Raw genomic sequence first — 22,701 nt, 5'->3', positions numbered from 1 at the left:
TTAACATGTATTTTCCTCCACTTATCTGATTTCATAATTGTGGCTTTCATCTCCATATTTTTACTGAGCTGATTTATTTGTCACCAATTGTCTTTGCCCTTTTCAACATTCAACCAGCATCTTCTATCAGCTCTGTTTATGTGACTAGGCACTCTTCTTGTAAAGTAAACAGGAAAAGTCCCAGATTCCTTTTGAGATCAATTAAAGCCGCTCGGAAATTTGACCAATGCCACCTGAAGCACAGTCAGCATGGCCTCCGCATGATGACCACCTGCTGAACAGAATCCTTCTCAGACCCCAATTTGTCTATTGATTGTCACTCCACAGGATAAAATCCAGACTGCTCAAAAGGCCTTTACAAGTGTGCAAGCTGCTCTGTTGGAGACTTCCACGTGGTCCATTCTACAGTCCTGCGCACTTAATTAACCCCTTATGGGTGGGTAATGCAACATAAACTATTGTAAGAGCAGTGCCATTTAACCATTTTAGCAGGCATTGTCAGAGTCTTCTAAATGTGGTAATATATCAGTGTAGAATTCTAAGTTAAAAGTCATTTCTTTTGGCAAAGAAAATCCGACTTTATTTGACAATAAATTATTAAGGTTTTGATGGAGTGTGTAACGAGAAACTATTTCCACTGGCAGGAGGGTCGGTAACCAGAGGACACAGATTTAAGGTAATTGGCAAAAGAACCAGAGGGGAGAGGAGGAGATTTTTTTTATGCTGCAAGTTGTAATGATCTGGAATGCACTGCCTGAAAGGGTGGTGGAAACAAATTCAATAATTGCCTGTAAAAGGGAATTGGATACATACTTGAAAAGAAAAAAAGAAAATTGCAGGGCTATGGGAAAAGAGCAGGGAGTGGGACTAATTGGGTAGCTCTTTCAAGGAGCTGGCACAAGTATAATGAACTGAATGGCCCCTTTCTGTGCTGTATGATTTGATGATTTTAAACCCTTATGTTTGAATAATTTTTTTTTCAAAAACAGTAATAATCAATAATGGAGTGTTATTGTAGTGTGAGGAAGTAGTATGTGTCTGAGCCCACACTATAGAAATTTCAAGGGACGCAATCTTAAAGTTATCAGCCGCGAAAGAACCTGTCAAAATTACAAATATTGAAATGAATCTATTCATAAATGTGAAAATAACACCACAGGGAAATCAGCATTTATAATAACATCCCAGAAGGAGGTTCCTTCTGTAGCCTTACTTTTCAGCAATTATCTGGTATTAGCATGATCAAGGAGGATACAATTTATATAGTGCGTTTGAACACTGAAAGATCCCATAAAGAGCAATGGGATATATCACCGGATACTCTGTTTTAGTGATGTTGGTTGAGAAGTTAAATACTGACCAGGACACTGGGGAGAACCTCCCTGCTCTTCTTGAATATTGTTTTTTATTTATTTTTATTTAGAGATACAGCACTGAAACAGGCCCTTCGGCCTGCCAAGTCTGTGCCGACCATCAACCACCCATTTATACTAATCCTACACTAATCCCAAATTCCTACCACACCCCCACCTGTCCCTATATTTCCCTACCACCTACCTATACTCGGTGAAATTTATAATGGCCAATTTACCTACCAACCTACAAGTCTTTTGGCTGTGGGAGGAAACCGGAGCACCCAGAGGAAACCCACGCAGACACAGGGAGAACTTGCAAACTCCGCACAGGCAGTACCCAGAATTGAACCCGGGTCGCTGGAGCTGTGAGGCTGCGGTGCGAACCACTGCGCCACTGTGCCGCCCGAATGTGATGGGATCTTTGATGTCCACCTGAGAGGGCCTCAAATTAAAGTCTCATCCAACAGATGACACCTCCAACAGCACTGTACTGAAGTGTTAGTGTGCATTATGTGCTCAAGTTTCTGAATTGGGGCTTGAACTAACAAACTACATCTCAGAGGTCTGACTATTACAATGGATTAAAGGCTGATACCTGTCATCAACAAAGGTGAAGAGAAACTGATATAGAACTGACAGCACTGAGCGGGAAGCTGGCTACTTAACGCCATTCAAAATTTTTTTCCTAAGAGATACAGGGGTACTATTTACAGATGATTAGTGGATTAGTACCTTGCTCTACGGCAGCGAGGCCTGGACAACGTATGTCAGCCAAGAGCGACATCTCAAATCATTCCATCTTCGCTGCCTCCGGAGAATCCTTGGCCATCAGGTGGCAGGACCATATCTCCAATTCAGAGGTCCTTGAGGCGGCCAACATGCCCAGCATATATACCCAACTGAGCCGGTGGCACTTGAGATGGCTTGGCCATGTGAGCCGCATGGAAGATGGCAGGATCCCCAAAGACACTTTGTACAGTGAGATCGTCACTGGTATCAGACCCACCGGCCGTCCATGTCTCCCCTTTAAAGACGTCTGCAAACGCGACATGAAGTCCTGTGACATTGATCACAAGTCGTGGGAGTCAGTTGCCAGCGATCGCCACAGCTGGCGGACAGCCATAAAGGCGGGGCTAAAGAGTGGTGAGTCGAAGAGACTTAGCAGCTGGTAGGAAAAAAGACAGAAGCGCAAGGGGAGAGCCAACTGTGTAACAGCCCCGACAACCAATTTTATCTGCAGCAACTGTGGAAGAGTCTGTCACTCTAGAATTGGCCTTTACAGCCACTCCAGGCACTGCTCCACAAACCACTGACCACCTCCAGGCACTTACCCATTGTCTCTCGAGACAAGGAGACCAAAGAAGAGAAGAAGAAGAAGAAGTGGAGGATGAAGCTCATTGTACAACCTTATCCTGGACTATCCCTTTAAGTCAGTTCAGATCATGCAGAAGCTCTTTGAACAATGCTAGTTCAACAATGCTCTGGTTGATGTGAAGTTGCTGTTGAAATTCCTTTATGCTGTCAGTAACAAATTTTTCCCTCTTTTAAAAAAAAACGAATAAGAATGAGAACTATCTCGCTGGCAGAACACTGCGGTTGTGGCATATTCTTGTACTAACGAATAATGCAGATAATACCAGTAAATACAATCGAAGATTCACAGCCCTATATGTTCAAAGTGAAATATGACTTCATTCTGATGAAAGGATGAAGAGGTCAAAGTTCTTCAATCCTTCAATTGACCTGTAGTTAATCTTGCAGTTGTCAAAATAAGATATTGTTTAACATTTATAATCCACAGGTGAGGCTCATTTTTTGGCAGAGTGCAAATCATTCAGCAGCTGGAAACAGTGCAATGTAGGTTACCAAGGCTAGTTAAAACGTTCTAGCATGACTGATAAACCAGTACTTTGTAGTTATGTCTGCATCCATTCTATACATGAAACAGAACCTGTGCATATCCGCCATTTCCACCACCTCCAGCATGATGCCACCACAAAACGCATCTTCCCCTTCCCTCCCCTTTTAGTCTTCCAAAAGGACTGCTCCCCCCATGATACTCTGGTCTACTCTTCAATCAGACCCAACAAAACCCTCCCTGTACCATGGCACCTTCCCAAACAAGTTCTAGGAGATGCAAGACATGCCCTTTTACCTCCTCCCTTCTCACCATCCTTTTTTTAAAATTCATTCATGGGATGTGGGCATCGCTGGCTAGGCCAGCATTTATTGCCCAGCCCCAACTGCCCTTGAGAAGGTGGTGGTGAGCTGCCTTCTTGAACCGCTGCAGTCCATTTGGGGTAAGTATACCCACAGTGCTGTTAGGAAGGGAGTTCCAGGATTTTGACCCAGTGACAGTGAATCAACTGGGTTAGAGTTCCAAGTCAGGATGGTGTGTGACTTGCAGGGGAACTTGCAGGTGGTGGTGTTCCCATGCATTTGCTGCCCTTGTCCTTCTAGGTGGTAGAGGTCGTGGGTTTGGAAGGTGCTGCCTAAGAAGCATTGGTGCGTTGCTGCAGTGCATCTTGTAGATGGTACACACTGCTGCCACTGTGCATCGGTGGTGGAGGGCGTGAATGTTTGTAGATGGGGTGCCAATCAAGCGGGCTGCTTTGTCCTGGATGGTGTTGAGCTTCTTGAGTGTTGTTGGAGCTACACCCATCCAGGCAAGTGGAGAGTATTCCATCACACTCCTGACTTGTGCCTTGTAGATGGTGGACAGGCTTTGGGGAGGCAGGAGGTGAGTTACTCACCTCAGGATTCCTAGCCTCTGGCCTGCTCTTGTAGCCACAGTATTTATATGGCTACTCCAGTTCAGTTTCTGGTCAATGGTAGCCCCTAGGATGTTGATAGTGGGGGATTCAGCGATGGTAATGCCGTTGAATGTCAAGGGGAGTTGGTTAGATTCTCTCTTGTTGGAGATGGTCATTGCCTGGCATTTGTGTGGCACAAATGTTACTTGCCACTTATCAATCCAAGCCTGGATATTGTCCAGGTCTTGCTGCATTTCTACACGGAATGCTTCAGTATCTGAGGAGTCATGAATGGTGCTGAACATTATGCAATCATCAGCGAACATCCCCACTTCTGACCTTATGATTGATGGAAGGTCATTGATGAAGCAGCTGAAGGTGGTTGGGCCTTGGACACTACCCTGAGGAACTCCTGCAGTGATGTCCTGGAGCTCAGATGATTGACCTCCAACAACCACAACCATCCACGGCCCCAAACACTCCTTCCAGGTGAAACAGAGATTTAGTTGTACTTCTTTCAAATCAGTATACTATATTTGCCCTTCACAATGCAATCTCCTTTACATTGAGGAGACCAAACGCAGTGACCGCTTTGTGGGACATCTCCATTTAATTCGCAAGTGCAATCCTGCGCTTCCAGTTGCCTTTCATCTTAATTCTCTTCTCCACTCTATCCTCGGCCTCCTGCAGTGTTCCAAAGAAGCTCAGTGTCAGCTCGTAGAACATCACCTCATCATTCTATTAGGCACTTTACAGCCTTCCGGACTCAACATTGAGTTCAACAGTTTCAGACTGTAATCTCTGCCCCCCACCCCCACACTTTTCCCACTTTTTGTGCCATTTTTTGCTTTTGATTGGTCGCTGCTGTTGATGATGATTCTGCTAACTCCATTTACAGCTCCTCTGGACCCATCTTTTGTTTACTCGTCCCATCTCTTTTGCCTTGTACTATCATCCCTTTTGTCATTCAATCTCTCCTGCCTTTCACTCCAACACAGACCTTCCCTTTCATTCTTTTCTCTCTCCTCCCTCCTTTACCTGCCTTGCTTAAAAACTGTTACATCTTTAAGTACTCCCAATTCTGATCAAGAGTCACCAACCTGAAACGTTAACTCTGTTTCTCTCTCCACAGATGTGCTCAGACCTGCTGAGTGTTCCCAGCATTTTCTGTTTTTATTTCAGATTTCCAACAAATGCCTTGCTCTTGCTCCTGTACATATAAAATCTCATTGACTATAACTGCAATTCAATGTTATGCATGGCATATTTGGCTCATCACATGCAGCTAGTGGGGGGTCGGTTTGCTCAGTTGGCTAGATAGCTAGCATGTAATGCAGAAAGACGTCAACAGCGCAGGTTCAATCTCCGTACTGGCTGTAGTAGTTCATAGAGGCCTGCTCCTTGCCTTGTACTATGCTTGAGGATTGGTGCCTCTCAAGCTATACATTACCGACTGTCTCTCTCTCCAATGGAGAGAGATGCCAATGGTCCTTTGGGACTACAGCTAGTACAACAACATTCATCCAGATATCAATTTGAATGCAAGATCAAGATGTCAAGAAAAAAAAATCAGACAGTTACTTCTTTACCCAAATAGTGTTGGAATTTGTTACCACAAGGAGTAGATGAGGTCAATAGCATAGATATGTTGAAGGGGAAGCTAGATAAGCACAGTGGGGGAGGGGGAAAAGGGAATCAAAAGATAAGTTGATAGGGTGAGATGAAGTGGAGAGAGAAGAAGTTTGTGTGGAGCATGGACCGGTTGGACTGAATGGCCTGTTTCCATGCTATAGATTCTGTGTTGTGATATTGAGGAAGGTAGTGCGTTAGAGAAGAAGGATATTCAATTTGGACTTAGGTGATGCACCAGAGAGCAACTGGTAAGAATCAGTAAGTGAACACTAGCTGACAAATTGAAGAACGAAGTAGGCAGGCACCAAAGATAACTGAGGGCAATTCCTCCAGTTGGAGGTTGAATGCTCTAGGAACGCAGGAACTGGAGTAGGCCATTCAGCCTTTTAAGCCTATTTCTGCCAATCAGTCAGATCACGGCTTTGGATGCATTTGTGTCCCAGAATAAGTTGAAGTGTTTACTTTACAGAGTGAATATTGATATCACTGTGTCAGTCAATGAGCCGAAGGTGGAGGCAGGACTTGGGAGTCTCCGAATTGCAACCAAAGCGACAGCAGTCTCTTGAGTACAGCAGGGAGGGGGAAATTATCCAATCATCTCCGTTGTGGCCGGGACTGCGTGCATTCTTTTTTTTTAATGGTTTTAATTGATGTGTTTATGCTGTAAATGTTGGAAGTAGTTTTGGAGCTGGAGAATCAACTTGACTAAAAACAGTTAGAAGCTTTTTGTTAATGGATTTGATTGGCCTCGTTTTTGGATTACTGTGTGTTGCTTGTTGGCTAACTTTTAGTGAATGGAAGAAATGTGTTTTTTTTTTCCTCCAAAAAAATATGGTTTTCAAATTTGGACATCTGAGCCAATCAGTATGTTCTTTTGGCCTGTAGGCATTTCCCACACTCTACGGACATGTGCTAGCTGCAATTATATGGATTTGCGGTAAACTTCTCATACAATTTCTGAGATCGCTACAACCACATTATTTCTAGTCATTTTCCATTGAATGTGGGATGTGTAGAATGTTTCTGGGGCACAGTTTAGAAGCAATTCAGACTGCGATTAAAAGAAGTTCCTGTCTTTACTGCTTTTGAAGACACATATATCCACAGTACAAAACTGTCCATAATTAAACTTAAATTGACACTCAGATGACCTCAGAAGATGGAAGACACTTAGAAGTTGAGTGCTTTCTGAAGCTGAGGTTAAAAAATAGAAACGAGGACTCCCGTCTTCACCTAAGCCTCATCTAAAAGCATATGTTCAACATCGTTCAATTGACAGATAGCTTGAACACAATAAAATTTGGAAAAAATATTTGGAAAACTCCAAAACTGGCAACACTGATACTGAACCTTTTCAGTGTTTGCTAAGATATTTAATGCTGTAGTACATCAATATATTCTGGAACGCACCTTGTGGATTGTCAGATTTCTGCTTGATGGAATGAATTTGTTGTAGTTACTGTACAATGACCTGGACCGCCCTCCATGGTGAAACCCAAAGGTTGCATGTGAAATTGCGCCTGAAACTGCGCTAATTTTGCTAATGTGGGAAAAAAAGCTGGAAGTGTCTTCGAAATCTCTGTAGAATACACCAGAACTCAAAATTAATATAAATCACCAGAATGTTAAAATGTGAGGAAAGGTTGAATTGAGTAGGCTTGGATTTCCTTGCGTTCCGAAGATTAAGGGGTGATCTAACTAAGACTTTTTAGTTTAGTTTAGAGATACAGCAGTGAAACAGGCCCTTCGGCCCACAGAGCCTGTGCCTACCATCAACCACCCATTTATACTAATCCTACACTAATTCCATATTCCTACCACATTCCCACCTGTCCCTATATTTCCCTACCACCTACCTACACTAGGGGCAATTTATAATGGCCAATTAACCTATCAACCTGCAAGTCTTTTGGTATGTGGGAGGAAACCGGAGGAAACCCACGCAGACACAGGGAGAACTTACAAACTCCACACAGTCAGTACCCAGAATTGAACCCGGGTCGCTGGAGCTGTGAGGCTGCGGTGCTAACCACTGCGCCACTGTGCCACCCTAAGATGATTAAAGGAGTTGATAGGGTAGATAGAGAGAAACTATTTCTTCCAGTTGAGTGGGGGTGGGGGAGGGCAAGTCCAAAAAAAAGCCTTGAAATTAGAGCCAGGCCATTCAGGGGTGATAGCAGGAAGCACCTCCTCACACAGAGAGTAGTGGAAATCTGGAAATCTCTCCTTCCAAACATTGTTGAGACTGCGGATCAATTGGAAAGCTGAGTTCGATAAATATTCATTTACAAACTTTCCAATTTTTAACATAACAACTTACACCAACGCCATAAAAAAGCTTCAAACAAAACAGATAATAAAGAGCAGGTCTCAGTAGGGATAATAATTTCTTAAATGTTCAAAAAAAAACACAATTAAAAGACCAGAAAAATGACTTTCTTTCCTGTTGTGCCTGAAAAATCTGGTCGCAATGTTGAGAGACTTCCCGGAACAAAGCGCAAATGGAGGATGGTCTCATTTGAGAGTCGGATGGGGGTGAGGGTGTGGGCAGGTTTGTGGGCAGAGATTTTCTTGGATGGAAAGTTTGATGGACAGGTGTATCGGAGTGAGGAGACTTGGGTGTTATGCAGTAATGTGAGGAACTCACTTACACCCAACATTCTGCAATATTTTAAACCACATCATTTGCTTGTACTGAAATTATGAGTATACCTAAGTGCAAGTACAAAGTAAACTCCTGCCAAGTTGTTTTCTAATACTTGTGCATGCATTGTCTGAAATGAAGAGGAGGACAAAGGATCAATCAAAAATCCTGGGCCATGACTGAAGTTCATGAGTAACAGTTGTCAGCGGAACAGTATTTTGATTTATTTCTTGGCAAAATACTTGTGCAGGAAATAAAAGTTACAACATGTGTACAAGCTAAATTCAAACATGCCATGCGAGCTTTGGGACTCTGACATGAGTGAAGCAGAGGTTGTACAAACACTTAGGGGGCTGAAAACCACCCAATCCTCAAAAACGCCAGGGAGAACCAAGGCAGGAGATACATGAAGCACTGACTCATTCAGCGAGTCAATAAACACTGAAGAGATTGCAAAAGATTGACACTCCAGTGCAGAACTAAGGGAGTGCTGCACTGTCAGAGGTGCTGTCTTTCAGGTGAGATTTTAAACCGAGGTCCCGTCTGCCCTCCCAGGTGGATATAAAAGATTCCATGGCTCTACCTGAAGAAGAGCAGGGAGGTTCTTTCCAGTGTCATGGCCATAATTCATCCCTCGACCAACATCATTAAAAACAGACGGTCTGGTCATAGCACATTGCAGTTTGTGGGATCTTGTTGTGCACAAATTGGCTTCCATGTATCCTACATTACAAAAGTGACTACACTTTAAAAGTACTTCATCAACTGTGAAGCACTTTGGGACATCTTGAGGTTGTGAAAGGTGTTAAATAAATGCAAGTCTTTCTTCCTTTCTTCTTTTACATCCTGAGAAATGAGAAATTTAGTTCCTCAGTACAGAAAAGATGATGGGCCAGATTTTATTCTGCCGATGGGAGTCTCAACAGGGGGGAGAACTCTCCTCGGCCATCCGTCAGACCCGCATTTCAATTTACCGGTGGGCTGTCAATTAACTGTCCGCCATCAGGCATGCCGTCTCTTTAAGGGACAAGCTCCCGCATCCAAGAGCTGCCGGCCAATCAGAGTACAGTGGCCACTGACAGTACTGCAAGATGCCTTCAGAAGAGGAGTTCAGAGACCCCGGGACAGGTGAGTGAGGTCAGGGTTTCCGCGGCCGGTCAGACAGTCTCCAGCGAGGGGGTGGGAGAGTGGTTGGTGACTGTGGAGGGAGGTCTTGGTCAGAATCGCCAGCGGGGGAGATACTCCAGGGTCCACGGATTGCCCCCAAAGGAGGGCCCCCCCCCCCAAAAGCCATGAGGAGGCTGCCAGACTTTACCAGGCGGCGTCTCCATGCGGGGACAGGCCCCTGTGTTCTCCACAAAATTGGAGTGGAGGCCACTTAAAGGCCTCAATTGTTAAATGACTTAAGGAGCTGTGGCGAAATGGTGAGGATAACAGCTTCAATTGAAACTGTGGAGAATCAGAGGTAGTTCGCCCACAAATTGTCGCTGAAGATCGCAAGTCTAGAAGCAGCCCTCAGGTAAGTGAGGAAGGTGCGGGGGGGGGGGGGGGGGGGGTGGGGAGGAGGAATTGTAAGCTGGCGACGAGATTGGTTGCCCGATTGGGGGAGAGTTCAGGTCTCAAGCAGTGAGTAGTGGTGCAGAGCGATCAGTAAATGGGTCAGGGGGGAGTCAGTAGCTATACGGCAGCACTTCTGTATGGGGGGTGCTAGGGGAGGAGGCCTTCCTGTCAGTTGTCACCAAGTAGATTGTGAGTTCAGCATACCACAAGTGAAGTGCTGGGACCTTTGAAAATCGAGCAAGAAGTGCAGGATCTGAATTGAAATAAATTGTTCCCACCTTTAAATATTCTTAACAGGCACTCCTGGCACCAGCACAATCACCTTCACCATTATAGCGGCGCTATGTCAACCCAATATTTGGAGACAATACATCACTCACTGGAGTTATCTGGATTGGGGATCAAACCTTTCGCCTTCGCACTCAGAGGCCGCAATGCTCCCACTAAACCACAGGCTTAGCCCTATGATGGAAAACAAAGACTTGCATTTATATAGCACCTTTCACAACCACCAGATATCTCAAAGCACATTACAGCCAACGAAGTACTTTTGAAGTGTGTCACTGTTGTAATGTAGGAAACGCAGTCGCCAATTTGCGCACAGCATGCAGCAATGTGATACTGACCGGCTAATCTGTTTTTTGTGATGTTGATTGAGAGATAACCAGGACACCTCCCCTGCTTTTCTTCCAAATAATGCCATGGGATCTTTTACACCCACCCAAGAAGGCAGATGGGGGCCTCAGTTTAACACCTCACCCAAAAAAACAGCATCTCTGACAGTGCAGCACTCACCCACTGGAGTGTCAGACTTCACTTTTGTGCTCAAGCCCTGGAATGGGACTTCAACCAGGAGACTTAAGAGGCAAGAGTGCTACCAACTGAGCCACAGCTGTCACTATAAATTATTAGGCCATTAAAAATCAGATTATCCCCTAAACTGCACTAAAGTTAGGTAAAATAAATTGAATTCAAAGAAAATGTTACAACAAGCCATCATATAAATTTGGTCACTGTGCTTCCGGCCACGAATAACAACTATCCACCTATCACCCATCATGTTGATGGAAAACAGAAAGTGCACCCATCTACTTTAAAGAAAAAAGCACAATGTAGAGTATGCCAGCTCTGACATGACTTAAAACAAACAGAAATTAGATATTTACCAGTTCTGGTCACTTTGAATTCAGAATTTGATTTGGTGCCAAATGCTCACTGACTCCACCTAATTACACAATGTATCCAATGTTTTTATTCATGAACTTGATCCAAATAGATTGGGCAGTTTCATGGAACTGGTACTAAAGAGGACATGATCTTATCAGAAACAATCTTAAGTCGTATCTCAAGGCAGAAAACTTCTGTATCTCCCGGTATTCAATTAAGAGCTGCATACTGGAAGATCAGCACCTGAGCAGAACATACCCCTCAAAGGAGGCTGGAATTCTGCAATGCAGAAAAACTAAACACAATTAAAACCACTCTTGACTGAGTTTCAGGTATAGGATTAAACAGCAAAGAGATAACATGTAAGATTTACAATTGGTTCAACAAGGTAATATCACTTACTGTGGGTTTAAAGGGAAAAATACCGAAATAAATCCCACTAATTATCACTGGATGAGAGATTATTTTTTAATTTCAATTAAATCTGCTAAATTTGCTATCCACAGCTTTCTGGTCAGTGGAAAGCAGAAGCGCAGCCACACTCTAGTTAATGGATTTATCAAATACCTTATTTCATGCACTCTGCTTTTGATTTATGAATTTTGATCTTGGAGACAAGGACCCTGTGAGTATTGATTGTGGGAGATGTCAGAGTAACAGAAGTTAATTTCACTGGTACATTTGGAAGTCTCTGATTCTCTGACAGGACTGTCTACAGAGAATGGGCTGTCGTGAAGTTGGAGTGACACCAGGCCGTCACAGCAGGGAGCCTTGGCTCCACTGAAGGAACATGATGATATGACATGTAAAATTTTGTCGGGAAATTGTAGTGTGCACTTTTTCTTTTTGTACAGCCTTTTTTTTTTGCGGGGAGCTGTTTTTACATCTGATACCAAAATGTGGAGGAAGGTGGTCCTAGTCAGGGGGGGAAGCCGGTTAGAACGATGTCCCTTTGAGGGCCGCTGTCTTTGATTTAAGAATGTCTGGCAGGATAATGGAATGTCATCCTGCTAGCCTTTCAGCTGATTGGAGACAATTTGCTAGCTATTGATTGCTTCTATTTGCAAATGATCATTATACAAGCTGGGTGATTACAATTTTAGATGGAATAGGCTCTATTGGGGGGGGGGGGTAAAAAAAAATCACAGACTTTTTTTGGTTTTGGACAATTTTGTTTGGCATCTCACAGCACAATAATAAAGTATTGATTTCAAGAAAAATAAATTTAGGTACAAGACTATACACGTCAATTGACAACAGTGGGAATGCTGCATGCAAACACAGGTCATCTTGGAATAAGAATTTTTTTTTTAAATGGCCACTTCATGAGCAGTTTGAAAGCTGTGTTCTTCAGAAAACCTTGTTCTATGAAGGTCTCAGGTGTGGAACTGTCTGTTGTATATCTTTATTGCAAGAATCATAGAGGATCCAAATGTCCACAGCTATGTTTGCTTTTCTGACTGGCTACTGTTTACATGCAGCATTCTGCAACTTCTAAGAGAGAAACTAATGGTTAGCAATGAACACTTATTGACGCTTTTCCCTCAAATAAAGAAACAAATCTAATAAAATATTTTTTGAGGGCTGCTTACAATGATGCGAGCCAGAATGTAGATGATTGAGTAATTGCCCCCTCAGTCATGCCTGGAAATCACACTGCTGCAAGTGAATCAAATTGATTTTATGCACAATTGCTAGTATATAACTATCCTCCACTCACTGCATTTTGCTGGAGAAACAATCCTGCTTTTATCAGGAAACATTGCTGTAGTTTTAGTCATGAGTTCTGTTTGCTGTGATTCATAGAGACTCTTTTTAAATAGATTCTGTTTGCTGCAAAATAGACTGTTTGTTGTAACTCTTAAGTCCAGTGTGCCTCCCAACCTCCAACTCATTGACTGACACAGTGGTGTCAATTCCTACTTTGTTTTCTGGGTGGGGTGGAGACGATACTGTAGATTAATGATAAATGCCTCAGTTTAAGTTAAGAGCAATTTTATTTTGAGAACAAATATTTAGGGAATGTAATTGTCAAATGAGTTCCAGATAGCTGTAGACACTATTATGCGTGAAAAATTAAACTAAAACTAAAAAGTATTGTGTGCAGTTTTGGTCACCACATTACAGAAAGGATGACCTGGATTTTGGCAGCAGCTGTATACTATGGAGGTTTTCACGTGCGGACCGCTCGTCGTGGAGCTGCTGCAATATTGAACACTGCGGCTCGTTTAAATGGCCAGGGGTGACTATCCGCCGCCCCCCCCCCCTCCCCGTGACTTGGAGGGGGCGGGAGGTCCGTCCTCGGCAATGGCGTCAGTCACCATTGTGCAGGCGCCGACACCCTTTTTAAAGGGCTTCGAGGCCTCCAATAATGGTTACATATTTAAAGATACAGGAATTTTTAATTTAATTTAAAAAATTAAATAAATGATTATAGCCCCTCTCTCACACCCCCAATAACCATACACTTCATTCCCTGCCCTCTCCCCACTTGTGTACATGACCTGGACCCCGCAAAGTTCACTAACATTTATCTTTAACCCTTCCCATCATCCCCTACACCAATCAGACGAGTTTGATCCTGCTCCCCCCTCCCCACCAGTGTCCTACATCAGATCTCTGAATGGAAATCCGAAGGCCCGGGAGTGCCGGCCACCGGCACTAATATTGGAGCAGAATGGAAAGCGGGAGCGGGTAAGTACTGAATTCATTAATTAACATTTATTTGTATATTTAGATGTGCCTCCCTTTGTCGAGCAGCCGGGGGGAGGGGCCACCACGAGCCCTCACCACTGCCGGCGATATGGGGGCGGGCCTTCCCGGTGCCGAGGCCAGTGGCAGGCCTCTCCCGGAGACATTTTATGCCACCCCCACCCCATCCCGCCAAGACCCCATGACGTTGGCGGGGGGGGGGGGGGAAGCTGTAAAATCCAGCCCAATGTAATTGCACCATAGAGGGTACAGAGGAGATTTACGTGGATGTTGCCGGGACTGGGAAAATGCAGCTATGAGGAAAGATTAGATAGGCTGAGGTTGTTCTCCTTGGAACAGAGAAAGCTGAGGGGAGATTTGACTGAAATGTACAAGATTTTGAGGGGCCTGGATATAGTGGATGAGAAGAACCTATTTACCTTAGCAGAAAGGTCAGTGATGAGGAGCATAGATTTAAAGTGATTGGTACAAAGATTATAGGGGAGATGAGGAAACATTTTTTCACTCAGAGGGTGGTAGGGTTCTGGAACTCACTGCCCAAAAGGGTATTAGAGGCAGAAACCCTCAACTGATTTAAAAGGAGTCTGGATATGCACCTCAAGTGCCATAACCTGCAGGGCTATGGACCAATTACTGGAATGTGGGATTAGGCTGGGTGGCTCATTTTTCTGTGCCGTAAACTTTCTATGATTCAATGATTCTAAATACAACAAAGGACGGGTTATTAAATCATCTGGGCCATCTTTTGAAGAATCATATAATTTAAAATACAATCTAAAATAATACCTAATGAGCATTGATAAAGAATTAAGTTGTGGTAGTGAAATTTAAGCAGTAAAACCCCTATTTTTCATTTCTGATGATTCAAAGTTTGACTTTGGACTGAAATTGTTAGAAACACTCAGCAGGTTCATCAACAACCTGTGGAGACAGAGTTAATGGCTGGAATTTAAGGGCCCCTCCCCCAAAGAGTGGGAAGGTGGCGGGGTGGGGGGCGGTGTAACATGGAGCGAGAAGCTCAGGGAGCCTTTCCCAACCTGCTCCCATCTCTGCCACCACTTTACGCAGGACGGCGATGGTGAAAGCCGGCCGGCCGGCCCCAGGCCAATCAAGGCCCTTAAGTGGCCACTTAACGGCCACTTACGGGCCTCCGCCCACCGCCATGGGGATTTTACCCGCGGCTGGTTGGGTGGCCCAGGCCTGAGAGAAGCCACCTAACAAAAGCAGGCGGCTTTTTGACATCCTTGGGGGAGCAAGGGGGCCCCTCATGATCAGGCGCCCTGTGCCCGACGGAGGGCTGCGCCCGCTGCCCCAACCATCCCCAACACGCCCCCCCCCGTCCACCCAGTCGCCCACCCTTGCCTCACCGGGGCCTGACCGAGGCTAGAAAAACTTACCTTGCTTCCGGGGCCCCCACATCTTCTTTGCGATGGCTGGGTTGCAGTCCCAGCAGCGGCCACCGCTCCCGGTGGCGCTGCTGGGACAGAGAGCTGCTGGCTCGCTGATTGGCCGGCAGCTCCATTAGGTGGGACTTCCTGCCTCAATGAGGTGGAAGTCCTGCCTCAGACCAATTAAAGGCCTGGAACCGTAAAATGCGGATCGGATCCCCAGGCTAGGCAGAAGGGGGCTCGCCCCTGACTTTTCAGTTAGCGGACGGCTCGCGCCCACCAAGGGTACAATTCTGGCCAACATTTCACGCTAGTGACCTTTCATGACAGCATCTTTCTCCAAAGATGCTGCCTGACCTGCTGATTGCTTCCGACATTTTCTATTTTTATTTCAGATATCCCGCATCCACAGCACTTTGCTTTAGACTTTGGAAAGCTGACTCACATGGGAAAAGTCAAAACATTTGGATTTAGCTTCATCCTAGTTTCACTGATAGTCGCAAGGCCAAGAATGCACTCAGAAGCCTGAGCTAAAGTCTGATTTGTCACCCTTGGGCACAAAGGTAAGTTCTCATGCCTTTCATTCCTCTCCTCCAACATGTCATACACAAAAGCATTTTCATTGAATTGAATCATACAGATATTTAATCACAACCGTAAATCAAGTACTCACTTCCTTTAATAAGTCAGAAAGGCATGTGTTTTGTAGAAATGTTTCACATGAGAAAAATGTTATTATTTGGTGCCTAATATTCATACTGGCGTATTTTATCTTCCCAACTCCCTCCCCCAAAAAGTGTTAATGAGAACTGTGGTAACTTTTTGAGAAATTACATAGTTCCAGATGTAAGAATTCAGTCATTCCCTCTAGGATACAATCTAAAATGATCAGGCTAACTCCTAATCTTCCAACAGAAAAAGTACTGGTAGATGATGCACAAGTAAACAGCATTGAGTAGTTCACACATGTGCATTAACATTTTTTTCTCCTTCCTTTCCCATGAATTATCAATTACCAATGATGAAAGCCTTGCTTCTGGCCATACAAGAGATGTAGAAATTTTCAGTTACTCATACATTGCCTGCTACAAGTTTATTTGACGGTATTAGCTTAATTTATATGTTTAACTTCCTCAATGAACAAGACTGACCTCTTTTTTTTATTGAAGATTCTTTTCCCTAATATTTATACAAGCAAATGTGAACTAAGCGTCCACTTCCCAAGTCTGAAGAATCCTTACTGTCCAGATATCATGTAAAGACTATCCCAGAGGATTGCTTCTAAGATCTTTCTCCTTGTTTTCAAATCTCTCAGTGGCTTCACCCCAGTTTAACTTTACAGGCTTCTGTAGCGTTAACATCTGCACGCTTCTGATTCCAACATTCTTCACCTCCAAAGATCTATCATTGGTGACTGTTCTTTCAGCCATCACATCTCTGTCTTTTGAAGTTTATTTCTTATTCTGTTTTCCTCACAACACACGAGAGTTACCAGTTCCGATTGGACATACCATCACAGGTTTCATCAGATGGGCTGGTACTTTTCCAAGGCAGCAGGAATCCACTTTTCCCGCCGTTGGCAAAATGGCACACTGCCTGACACCTTCCCACATCACTTTTCAAGCCTTCCCGCCTCTTACCCTGTCCTCAAAGGGCTCGGAAAATCCCAGCCGTAACCTCTTGCCTCCAACCACCCGCAACCCCCCACACTCCTTGCCATTGGTTGCCCGACATGTCCATCCTTATGACGCACTGCCTTGCCACACCAATCGGGAAGCGTGGACTCTACTACCTGATTGGAAAATTCTTGACTGTCAGTTAAATAACCTTTTATTCCCCAAGATCTGCGCAACGCTTTTATAACTAATAAATGGAAGTGCTGAAAGAAAATTAAACAAATACAAATTTTGCAAATGTTTCCATGTTTTTTCTCCCAAGTCACTGGCAGTAGTGTCCAGGTGGCCAATTTTTAATTCCTGGAGACTCCAGACCAGTTCTGGATGGTTGGCAACCATACAAGACAGCTTGTTTCCAAGAGCCTTCTTAAAAGACCTTTGATGTACTTTCACCCCATTTCTCACTAATTTCTGATGTTCTGCTTTTTCCCACCTCCTTGGTGGCGGCTGTAAGGACCACTCATCGCGGGACTGCCGCGATATTAAATGCGGTGGCTCATTTAAGTAGCTGGGTCGGACCGCCCCCCTCCACCACCCAATGACATGGAGGGGACGGGCGTTCCGTCCCCGACAATGGTGTCCGACGCCACTGCACGGGCGCTGACACCATTTTTAAAGGGCTTCGAGCCTTAGATGACAATTTAAATATTTAAAGAAAAGTCGGATTAAACTTTATTAAAATAATTAAATGAATGTTTCTAGCCCCTCTCCCACCACCTCCCCCGCAATTAACATCTTCTTCATTCTGTGCCCTCTTCCCCCCCACCCCCACAAATACTCACCTTGTGTGCCTGGCCTTTCCGCCCCCCAAAATGCACAAACTTTTATCTTTAACACTTCCCACCGTCCCCTCCACCAGTCATACTAGTCGGACCCTGTCCCCCCGCACTGAAATACTTAGCTGATCCCCCCTCTCCATCAGTGTCCTGCATTGGATCTCCGAATGGAGATCCAAAGACGTGGGAGTGCCAGCCACCAGGTACAATAATGGAGTGGGATGGATGGTGGGAGCGAGTATTTAATTTATTTATTTTAATAAATTTAAATATTTAGATGGGTCTCCCATCGCTGAACAGCAGAAAGGCCGCCATGAGGCCTCGCTGCCACCGGTAATATCAAGCCAGACTTTCCTAGCCCGTGGCGGGCCTCTCCCTGACTTCGGGGGGGTGGGGAGGTGGTGGTGGGGGTCTGTAAAATCCAGCCCTATATTTCCAGGCAAAGACATTGGCTGTTACCATTAACATAATCATGGCATGGTCTTCATGGCAAAAACTCCTAGTTCCCCCTCTAGTGTCTGGATGTATACACTTCGGTCCTCACATCCTTCAAGGTAGACAAACAGCTTTACAACAGATCTAGCAGTAATTGTGGAAAGAGAAACAGGTAAACTTTTCAGGCAATGACCCTTTGTCAGAATTCTGATGAAGGATCGTGTTAAATCTGTTTCTCTCTCTACAGATGCTTACAGACCTGCTGAGTATTTCCAGCATTTTCTGTTTTCATTTCAGATTTCCAACATCCACAGTACTCAAAACTCTTGTAACAGCATATCATGTTTTTTCTCTAACTAACCAGACAGTCCAAAACACACACTAACTTTCAAGAAAACAGGTACATTGGCAGCCTCTTGGTCCAAAAAGGAACGCTGCAAGTAGGCAGTGTTTCCTCCTGGATATTGATGATTGCATCATAAGTTTCAGAGCCCTGTAGATCAGTATCATATTTGGCCAGCGTCATCTGTTGAGATTCTGGCAACACTCTGGCCATTGGATGGGAACCTCTTTAAGCGGTTCTAATGGAACTGAATGGCTTGCTTGGGTCCCCCACCCCATCAATCATTATTTCTCATTAGGATGTGGTCATTAACCTTCACTAAGGTGGGCATGACATTTTCAAATGGGCTCACATAGGTGCTGAGTCTAGTTGCACTATAATCATCTTTTTGCATAAGAATTGATTCTAGGCCCTTCGGAATGCCATCAATGTAAATCTCCATTGGCATGCTCATTTCAAAATAAGATATCGCTGTGTGACAAGAAAGTGATTGCTTTGGTATGGACTTTAGCATTAATCCAGTTAATAACAACTTGTTGCGTAGTCTCTATATCTGATGGACAACTAAATATAGTGCTCTGGCCAATTCTAATCCAAGGTGTACTTGTTTTCCCTAGAGCTTGGTGGCACAAACAGCCTTCTGTAATCTGTGTTTTCATTTCATGGTCTATATCAATACATATTTTTGCTTGTTGATTAAATGTGTGTAAAAAGCATCCATAGGTTCATTCTTATGTTTCTGAGTCTGTCAAAATATGATTGATTCATTGGTTGTTTTTTGCTTGGGAGTAAAATGATTAATAGGGGGTATGTTAGCCTCATCATCCTCTGCATCTATTCCAGTATTAGACAACATGCTCACAAGATACTTACAGTGGATGGAGGCAATTCAGTCCATCTAATTGCTCCGTCCAGAATAACCCTACACTCCCACAATTGCTGTGTCTAATTGCTTGATAAATGATTCCAAAGATTTTTTTCTTAGACTTCTAAAAGGCATTGATAAAGTTCCACAGGCAATGCTATGCATCAAGTTCAAAGCTTTTGGGATTCAGAAGAAAACCTGGGAATGGATAAGAAATTGGCTAAAGGGTAGAAAAAGTTTGGGTGCTGATTACAGGAGTAATGTTGAGATGGGGGCAGCTCTCAAGGGATGCCTTGGGGCTCAGTGTTGGAACCACTATTGCTTTTAGTTTGTGTTATTGAGTTGGATTTGGACGCTCAATGCCAATCTGTCAAATCTGTAGGCAGTATCAATCTGGGAGAGCCAGTGGAATCAAAGGCGGAAGCCCAGAAATTACAGAATGAGTTGAACAAAAGATTTGAGTGGACCAAACAATGGTTGATGAAATGTAATGCAGATGAATGTAAAATGTAATTTATTGCACATGGGAAGAAAATAAGCTACAAACTCCATCATTAGCTAAGGATGAAATTGAGAAAGATCTAGGAACTTAATAGACTTAATGCTCAATAGGTTCAACCAACCAACAAACCCAATGGAATAATAAACTACACAACTCTTCTTGTAAGTTCAATTCTGTTGGTGATCACTTTCTGCGCAAAGAACTTTCTGATATCAGATCTAAAATGATCTCTTACTAGTTTGACCCCGTCTGCCCTCTCCTCCATCATGCCCTACTCGTTCAGATTAGTTTAAAGTAGCATTTTGCTGTTATCTTTTCAATGCCATTCACTATATTATATATCACTATGAGATCACCTCTCAGACACATCATTTCCAGATAGAAAACTTTCTCCAACCTTTCATCATAACTCAGGGCCCTCACGCGAGGGATCAGCTGTGTGACTCCTCTCTGCAGTACCTCCAGTGCTTGAATATCCCTCCCTGATTTCTCAGTGACCAGAACTGGACACCATACTCCTGCTGCAGTCTGACCAGAACACTGTACACATTGATCTTTACATCTTCTTACTTGTGGCTTACCATTTTGGTTATGCGGTTCATAGTAATTATGTCAAAACCAATCAAAGTACACTTAAACTGTTTCCCCCCATTTGTCACACCTTGAAGTAGAATCTGCCTAGCTTGAACAAGAGTAATAGTGAGGCAATACTGAACCCAGATTATTAGTAGAACCATACTGAGTGTCTGATAGATATATGGGAATCACTGGATCCACACTTATTGACTTATTCCAGACATACAGAGGACTACAGCAAAGCTTACATAACCTACAGGAGTTAATTAATCATATATATCCACGTTCGGTTCTAGGTAATGGCTCTGCGGAGTTTGCAAGTTCTCCCTGTGACCGCGTGGGTTTCCTCCGGGTACTTCGGTTTCCTTCCACATGCCAAAGACTTGCGGGTTGATGGGTAAATTGGCCATTGTAAATTGCCCCTAGTGTAGGTAGGTGGTATGAGAATTGAGGGAAGGTGGGGATGTGAGAGGGAAATGGGATTAATGTAGGATTAGTATAAATGGGAGGTTGATGGTCGGCGCAGACTTGTTGGGCCGAAGGGCCTGTTTCAGTGCTGTAATCTCTCTCTCTATGACTCTATATTTATACTTCCTGAACTCATCCTTGATTCCTGAAATTGGTCAATATTTTTGAACCACTGTTGTCACTGAAGTATTTGTATTTGTCTTTATGAATACTGATTGTCTATTTGTAGCAAAAGTCCTTGGTTATAGCACATGATGCAATCACTATATCATCTTTGTTCCAACTGAAAACTCCTTGTTCCCCCACTTGTCTCTGGATGAGTACATTACGTATCCTATGAAGTGTTACATTATTCTCTATGTGAGGAACGCAAACAAAATGTTGCAGTCGTTGATAGTGCAGATAGTGCCCCCAGTAGTGAAGATAATGAATTAAATAGCATCCTATTTGATCCTGCACTAAGGTTAACACAATATAGTTGTTATTTAATACTGTTTTATAAACACTGTTTACGGTACCCCTGCGTCTATGTACTTCCCTCTCCTCCTTTAAGGTGCTCCTTAAAACCTACATCTTTGATAAGCTTTTAGTCATCTGTCCTAATATTTCCTTATGTATCTCAGTGTCAAATTTTGCTTGATAATCGATCATATGAAGTGCTTTGGGATATTTTACAACATTAAAAGTGCTGTAAGAATGCAAGGCGTTCTTGCTGTTGTTGGTATTCATGTTAGCCCATATCTCTAAGTGGTTCAGGTACAGAACTTGCAAGACAAAATTTAGTTGCTATGAATTTATCAAAAAAGCACAGCCAATTAATCTTCCAATGCATGTTGCCTTTTTAGGTTTTGAATTTTGAGATAATTGCGTAAAATTAACATAAAATACCTATTGGAAACGGCCAACCCAGTGAAAAAAAGGGAATGGAGACACCAAGATTAAAAAAAAGCTCCCAAGATTCTGAAGGAACGGGAAGAGTGAGGCTGGCTGGTTATAAAGTAAAAGAATAACAACAAACCAGTGATTTGATTTGATTTTAATTTATCGTGAATAGCTACAAGGTGAACAATAAAGCTATCATTTCAGTAAATCAGTTTGATGTTATTAGAGCAATATTCTTAGCGTCCTGCTTTTCTTTCTATCCAGGATCTCCCTTCAACTCCAGCAGCAGAATGGCTTTGATGCTTTTTGTTATATCTCTTTCAAATGCATGGAGGTGAGCAAACGCGTCATCCCCAATATAATAGGTGGCCGAGACCATTCAGATCTCTGCCTTTACAGCTGTCAATGTCGCATTGACTTTCTGTCAGGCTTGTTCGCTTATTGTTTGTGAGTTTGATTAAAAAAAACAAAAAAAAAACAAAATGCAATTACTCGGGCTGAGGAAACCAGACTCTATCACTCATACAGATAATCTCAGGGTAATGTGACAAGCGTTACCTTGGCAACTGCAGGATGAACTTAAGTCCAAGAGTTTGTCTTCTCATCTTTCTGTTTATTGTTTAATGGATTAAAACTTCCCACTCCAATCATTGAGAATCTGCAAAGGGGAAGGCAGCATTTCATGAGAGCTCGCAGCAATGTGTCTGCTTTGCTCAGTGGAGCAAGGAAAGTTAAAAGCATTTTTTGTGGTTTCTGCAAACTCATAGCCATGTGTAAATTTAGTTTTAAGTTAAATTACTAAGCTTTTGGCTGGCTATAATAATCAGTGCCTCTGTTCACAGCGTGATTTTCAAGCTTTATCCTTCTACATTTGATTGAACATCACAGTTGGATAAAATATTTAATGAGCCAGGCCCTGCTTATGCGTTACTTGAATTTTATTCCTTTTTTTCTTAAAGGGAAATTG

This window comes from Heterodontus francisci, chromosome 5, assembly GCF_036365525.1.
Source record: "Heterodontus francisci isolate sHetFra1 chromosome 5, sHetFra1.hap1, whole genome shotgun sequence".
Taxonomy (NCBI): Eukaryota; Metazoa; Chordata; class Chondrichthyes; order Heterodontiformes; family Heterodontidae; genus Heterodontus; species Heterodontus francisci.
The sequence above is the reverse complement of the archived record's forward strand: the minus strand, read 5'-3'. Positions refer to the sequence as shown.